Genomic DNA, 7,660 nt, shown 5'->3' with positions numbered 1-7,660 from the left:
GCACTCCTACTCCGGCTCCATTTGAGTTAACCGCTCCATCGAAGAACATTTTCCATGGTATAACTTCTATTACGTTCAAGTGCTCGTCGGGGAAATCATAATTTATCTCCTCCTCTTCTGCGTTGAGAGGTTGATTGGCCAGAAATTCTGCTTCAGCTCTCCCCTTAATGACCTTCTTCGTTACATATTCGATGTCAAATTCGGACAAGAGCAACAACCATCGGGCTAGCTTCCCTGTTAGAGACGGAATTTGGTACAGATACTTCACGGGATCCATCCGAGAAATAATGATCACTTTGTAAGATTGAAAATAGTGCCGTAGCTTCTTTGTTAGCCATACTACTACCACACACGTCTTTTCGATCATGTTATACTTAAGCTCATATTCCAGGAACTTTTTACTCAGATAATACACTGCGTGCTCCACACCGGTGTCCCCTTCCTGGGCCATCATTGCCCCAATAGATCGCTCTTCGATTGCTACATAGAGGAGAAGCAGTTTTCCAAGTTTAGGCGGTCTCAGGACTGGTGGATTAGACAAGTAGTCCCAGACCTTCTCTAAGGCTTGTTGACACTTATCATTCCAAATTGTGGGTTGATCTTTCCGCAGCAGCTTAAAGATCGGCTCGCAGATTGCAGTGAGTCTTGCTATGAACCGACTGATATATTGAACCTGCCCCAGAAACCCTCTCACCTCTTTCTCATTCTTTGGTGTCGGCATTTCCCGTATGGCCTTCACTTTGTCGGGATCTACCTCAATTCCCTTGTTCCCGATCACATAGCCTAAGATTTTCCCCGATGAAACGCCGAAGAAGCACTTCTTCGGGTTCAACCTTAGTTTGAATTCTGCAATTCGGGCCAAAAACTTCTCGAGTGCCGCGAAATGTCCTTCTCTCGTCTCTGACTTGACCATCATGTCATCCACATAAACCTCTACTTACTTGTGTATCATATCGTGGGACAATGCCATAGCCATTCGTTGGTACGTTGCCCCGACATTTTTCAAACCAAACGGCATCACCCTATAGTAGTATGTTCCCCACTCAGTTGTGAACGAGGTTTTTGCTTTGTGTTTCTCGTCCATCTGAACTTGCATGTAACCCATGAAACCGTCAACATTCGTGTGTAAGACGCTCGATGCTGCACTGTCGATTAACACGTCGATATGAGGCAACGCGAATTCATCTTTGGGGCACGCCTTGTTAAGATCTCTATAATCAACGCACATTCTCACCTTGCCATCCTTCTTCGCGATTGGCACTACATTTGCGACCCAAGGAGGATAGTCGATTACTTCGATGAACCCTGCTTCCAACTGCTTCTTTACTTCTTCTCTGATCTTATCCGCCCATTCCGGTCTCATGCGTCGGAGTTTCTGTTTTACGGGCTTAGCATCGGGGTAAGTTGGGATACGGTGAGTTACGATTGATTGATCAATTCCTGGCATGTCTTCGTATGTCCAAGCAAACACTATTTCGTATTTTTTTAATTATTCTCTCAAATTCTTTTCTCTCTTCGTTAGTTAATTCTTGAGCAATTTGTATAAGTTTAGGATTTTCATCCGTGCCAAGATTGAAAGTTGACATTTCTATTGTATTGATTTCAAATGTAGGCATGTTATATGAATGAGAATGCATGGAATGATCACGATCAACATCAAGCAAGTAAGCAAAATCAGAATTCATTTCATTGATAGTGTTGGCGAGTACATCGTCAGATTCAAATAAAGCGGTAATACAATTATTATCATCGGGGTTCTCGGGTTTCTCATAAGGCTCGGAGGTGTTGGGTTCGTCCACCGCTCCCACAGTTGCTTCAATAGTGATGACCTGCTCCTCGGCATTAAGATCTAACATCATGATCTCCTCGACGAAACAGTTTGCCTTTCCTTTGCCCCAGTCGGTAACATCATTGAAGATCTCGAAACCTGGCAGAATCTTTCCCTCGGCGCTAGTCCATGACTCAGGAACCCCCGAATAAACCTTCCTGTGACCCTCATTCACAAAATACTTCCTTAGGCCCTCTTTTCCTTCACTGCCTGTGTTGGACGGACCTCCCATCTCATATCCCAAACCCCCCCGGGTTTTCTGACTCTTGAAATCCGGAAATTCTGGCAACCCTTGATGGTGTGCCCCCAAGCCCATACCGGGGATGAAACCCCCTTTCATCATCTTCACCACATCGGTGGTCATGCTAGACTCGTAGATCCCAGACACTTGGAACTTGGAGAAAAGTTGAGGCTCAATTCCCAATGCCGCCACTGAACTCAATTTCTCCGCTCTGATCGTTACTATCTCCTCCCCGAAGGGGAACTTGATCATTTGGTGGAGCGTGGAGTGCACACCTCCTAACTTGTGGAACCATGGACGTCCCAACAACACGGCGAACGTCACCGGTATATCTAACACAGTGAATTCAGTCTCCTCCTCATGCGGCCCCACCTTCAGATTGGCCTTAAACACTCCTTCGATGTGCCTACGACTATCATCATTGGCCCTGATCACGGTTTCCAAGGCAGTCAAATCTCCTCTTTCTACTCCCAACTTGGACAGAAGTTTCAGTGGGCAAACATTAATGGCTGATCCATCATCGACCATCACACAGCTAGTCTTTTTCCCGTTAATTTCAGCTCGGATGTACAAAGGCTTGTTGTGAGCCTTCCCCTCTTCTGGGAGATCTTCGTCAGTGAACGTGATTTCGGTCTTCTTCCGGGCCATAATTGCCCCTACTAATGCTGCCGGCTCAGTATCGGTAGAAATAACCAAATTCTGCAGCTCTTTCATCAGATTTTCATGGTGGTACTTGGAATGACATAGGACTTCCCACACCGTAGACTTAGCTTGTGTTTTCTTCAACTGCTCGAGGACCTGGTCATCTGGCTTGGGAGCCGATCCTTCCCCTATCTCAGTCTCACCCACGGGTGCCTTTCCCTTGGCCACTCGACCTGATCTTGTCATGACAGCAATTTCCGGTTCTTCATCAGATTCATCCCAAATATTGATAGGAATTCTCCGATCAGCATCCTCCTCGTCCGAGGAACTTTCCAAGATGTCCACAACCATTAGGTCCATCACGTGAGGGACGTTTGAATTTAAATATAAGGGATCTGCCGATCCATACATGGCCCAGCCTATCAATTCATCATAGTTTCGGAGAAGCACTCTGTTCATTCTCCTTGCCGCTTACGGAATAGCGCCTCTCTGTATGCACATGATCTGCACCTTGTCGCTCATCGTTTCATGACATAGCTCGTAGCGGTACCTCCACCTCCTAACATAATCCACGAATGGTTCCTCGGGGAATTGCCTGATCCTATCCAGATCTTCCAGGGATCCCATCTATGGAACATACATCTCATACCTCGACACAAACGCATCCCTAAGAGGTATCCAATGACCCATTTCTTCTTCTGATAGGCCTTGGTGCCACAACAAGGCTTCTCCCATGAGAGTTTCTGGGAAATGTTCATGTAGTTCACATTGGGGAAATCCAGCGTCATACATGTGGTTGCGGAACAACCTTGCGTGCTCCACGGGATCCCGATATCCGCCATATCTGGGCATTGCCAACACCGCCTCGGGTGTTTCATAAGAGGGTGAGTCCGGGGTTTGCTCTGCAAGCATCCATACTGTGTATTCCTTAATGAACCTTTTGGTCATTGTGGCCCAATCGCTCATGACATGCATCGAAAGTGACATATACCACATCAACGGCTCACCCATCAGCGAATTACAGAACAGGCTGGTGATCTCTTCTTCCTTAAAACCCAAAGGACCCATGGCCGATAAGTAGAAGTGAAGGTGTTCCATCGGATCCTTGTTGCCATTATACTTACTGACCCTCGGTAGCGGACGCTTGATAGGCCCAATCTGCATCGCAAAGCGCTCTGCGGTCCTATCCTTAGCTCTTTTGTACTTTTCTAGGAATAGATCAGACAGTCGTTCCCAATCATGCTTGTAGGAGTCGGGCAACGAGTGGAACCATCCCAAAGGCTCGCCTACTAGCGAATGGTGGAACCACTGAGCAATCTCGTCCACCCCGAAAGATTCAACAAACATATCGTGCATATATTCACACAAGTGCACATCGGGATCCTCTCCTCCGCTAAATAGACTCAATTCTGGCACAATAGTCCGAGACGACCCTTCCCTGGTCTCTTCAGCACTATCTTCGTCATACGGTGCTCCACCGTCCAACCCTTCATCCATCGGTTCATCCTCCTGTTCTTTGCCAAGGAAGGACACATACAGACCATTTCCTACATTGCTCTTCTCATCGGAGTCCAACAACTCCTCTTCATTTTCCCCGAAGGATTCCACAACCATGCTTTCTTTCAGCCCGACTCCGATCATGCTAACCCTATGATTAGGCAGTGGATTGCGCCTAGTGGAAGGGTTCGCTGACGAAAGATTAGCTATCTTCTTCTCCTCAATCAAATCCTGGATCTCATGCTTTAACCTCTCACAGTTCTCAATGGTATGCCCATAACTGCTGTGGAATTCGCAGTATCCCCTAGCTTGTATCTGCTGAGTGGGCGAAGCTTTGTTATAAGGAGTAAGAGCTTTCAACAACCCCTTTTTCTGCAATCGTTCGAAAACTTTTGCGTAGGTCTGATCAAATTTGGCGAACTGCCTCTTCTCGATAGCATTAAGATCAAGCACTTTCACTGCGGCAGATTCTGCACTCGCACTTGGCCCTCCGGCACCATATCCAGACTTCGTCCACTTGGTATAAGCTTTCTTCGGCTCTCCGTCCCCCTCAACTGTCAAGGCGCAGCTATACATCTGATTGAAATCGGTAAAAGGCATATACCGCAGCTCATTTTTAATATACGGCAATATGTTGCCCACTACCATTCGGATTTGATCCTACTCAAGCGTCTTCTGCTTCATAACTGCCGCCTTGGCTCTCCACCTCCTCACAAAATCGGAAAAAGACTCATTAGCTTGTTTCTTAGTGCTTTCCAGTTCCTTTAGAGTAACCTCAAGCATAGTGTTGAAACTATACTGAGCGATGAATGATTTCACCAACTCCTTCCAATCTCTCTTCGTCACCATCGGCAACGCATGAAACCATATGAGGGCAGCCCCCTCCAGATAAGTATTAAACAGCCCCAGGACTTGATCCTCAGTCAGGATCGTGTGCTTCATTACTGCGACATACTGATTCATGTGGGCGGTAGGATCTCCAGTTCCGTCAAACTTTTTCATGTCAGGAAGTGGAAACTTCAAAGGCAAAGCAGTTGCTGACAAACAATTCTTCAAATTATAAAAGTCTTGACTTCCGGAACTTCCCCCACGCAGATCCTGCACCTCCTGAGTGATGTGCTGCTTCCACTCCTCTTCCTTAGCCTTCTCTTTCTCAAGCTGTTTCTAGATATAATCCTGATAGTCATCCTCGTTCCCGAAGCGGGGACCAGTGTTCACTTCATTCTCAGCGCGCTTACTACCACTCTTGTTATCCTTCAATGCCAGCTCAGCTAGCTGGGCCAAAATTGCGGCCAACTGATCATTAATGTTGTTCACAGAGTTTTCCAATTCGGCCACCTTTTCGTCGGTCGCAGACATACTGACAGAAGACTGAGTATACTCGGACGAAGAAGATTCAGAAGCCACAACTACCGATTCAGAACTGTCTATCTGTAGCTGATCAAACTGCCTGACTAGCCGGTTACTCTCGTGGAACCACAACCGCTTAATGATGAAGTCTGCGTGAACGGTCATCCATTAGCATGTATGCATGATTTTATATGCATGATTCGTGTTGTGTGCGTTTATTTATTTACGGATATATAAGATAAAAAGAACAAATGTCAGTCTAATTACACGTATCACAACATCTCTCTTCCACCCTTATTCCTCCACACACTCGATGGTCTCAGTCTCTTTCTTAGGATTTTGGTTTGGGGCTCACATTGCGGTCCAGGGGACGCGTGATGCCGTCGATTATTGTGGAAAAATAAATCATCCATCAGACAATACAGTTCGTTTTAACGTATCCACATTCAGTGACTAAGATATCGACCAAATGGATTGCCCTTTTGAATAACTCGTCTTTTGTTATTTTGCGAGACGCATTAGTTCGGGTTTTGATTCCCTTCTGAGCGTATCTCGGATTTAGACGCGGTACGAGTTATTCTTCTGGTTCAATCGTTCGTTATTGACAATGACCCATTCCTTTTTATTCGCGTGGGTTCGTGTCTCGATTTTTGGATTACAACGGGATCTTTTTGGATCTATCGAGAGACGTAACCACATGTTTATTTAGTGGTGAAATCACTTTTTATTTTAGGGAACAGACTCATCGCGTAACGTGTTTGTTTTTAGCGTTAAGAATTCGTTTGCTCGTTTCGGCTACGTAAAAAGACGACGAGTCTTATTTGAGTGCACGATAATCTTTCGGCTAATAACAACTCTTTATTTCTTCCAATTTACGGGATATATCATCCTAGCATGGTTATAGAAAATCAACGTTTCGTTTAATTGTATGCTTATTCGAAGCAGGGATATTACCGTTCTTTTTCAGTTAGGCACGAGTCAAGCAAACACGCAGATCGGGCCATACTTCTTGTAGTTTTGGTAATGGTCGAAATGATCGAGCCATTAATCAAACCCACAGTCTCCTCCATATGGCGCAATTATGCGGTTTTAGCTTAATTCGGCTTTATGATTTTAAACGGCATACATACCGGCTCGAAGCACGTATTTAACGGCATTGGTTCATTTTCTTTAACTACCCTCGGGATGGATATACATCATAGATACAGGATGACTTTGGTCGTTTGTTTATTTTTGCTTTTCTTTTATTTTCTTAGTCACTTTCGCGGACACGTCCATTTCTTTTAAGAACAACACAAGGCATAACGTAAGAGCTCGTCTTTTATTCGGAAGGGACGGGCCACGTTTGCGAAACTCTTTACGTTACAACGGGGTCGTTCGAAACAGAAATGTTCTTTGTTTTCGTTTTGTCATAATCTCGTTTTATCCCAACCTATTTAAAGAATGTGAATAACGGCTACTGTTAATATAGTCTTTTGAATCGAGATATAACTATCCTTAATACCAAACCAATTCGTATTAATACGTGCTTACATCATAACGTATTTCCTGAACATGTGCCTTCTTCGGGACACGGAAAGGGACCAGGCGGGTCGCACAAGTTCATTCATATGAGATGACTAAGTCGTCTTTAGTTCGAATCGTTTCGATGTTTTGGGGTAGTTTGTATATCGGTTTAAGAGTATATATTAACGTATCGTTTCATTTCCTTTACATATTTTAGGATTTAGACACGTATCATGGCAATTTGAAAACACGAACTGATTCATTTATCACATCAAAAATAGTAACGGGTAATCCTATGGCAACTTCTAAGGCTACTATATGTTGACACGGCTGATCGTGGGACCTCACAGGACCGCACAAATTCGCCCTTAACGAATGGATGTGGACCCTTTGGCGCCTTACTGTAAGGGGGAACTTACACTAGCCTCTTTCGAGCGACGAATGGACTCTCGCTAGAGGTTTCGTGGAAATTACCCAAAAGGTTTGCAATAATGCTTATGAATGCATACGAAAAGAAATAATACGATCCGTCCCCGTTAAGGGCTTAATACACGCCTTTCGGAATCAAATTTCTCGCTTCCCCAGCAGAGTCGCCA

Source organism: Euphorbia lathyris, chromosome 4 (genome assembly GCF_963576675.1).
Source record: "Euphorbia lathyris chromosome 4, ddEupLath1.1, whole genome shotgun sequence".
Classification (NCBI taxonomy): domain Eukaryota; kingdom Viridiplantae; phylum Streptophyta; class Magnoliopsida; order Malpighiales; family Euphorbiaceae; genus Euphorbia; species Euphorbia lathyris.
The sequence above is the reverse complement of the archived record's forward strand: the minus strand, read 5'-3'. Positions refer to the sequence as shown.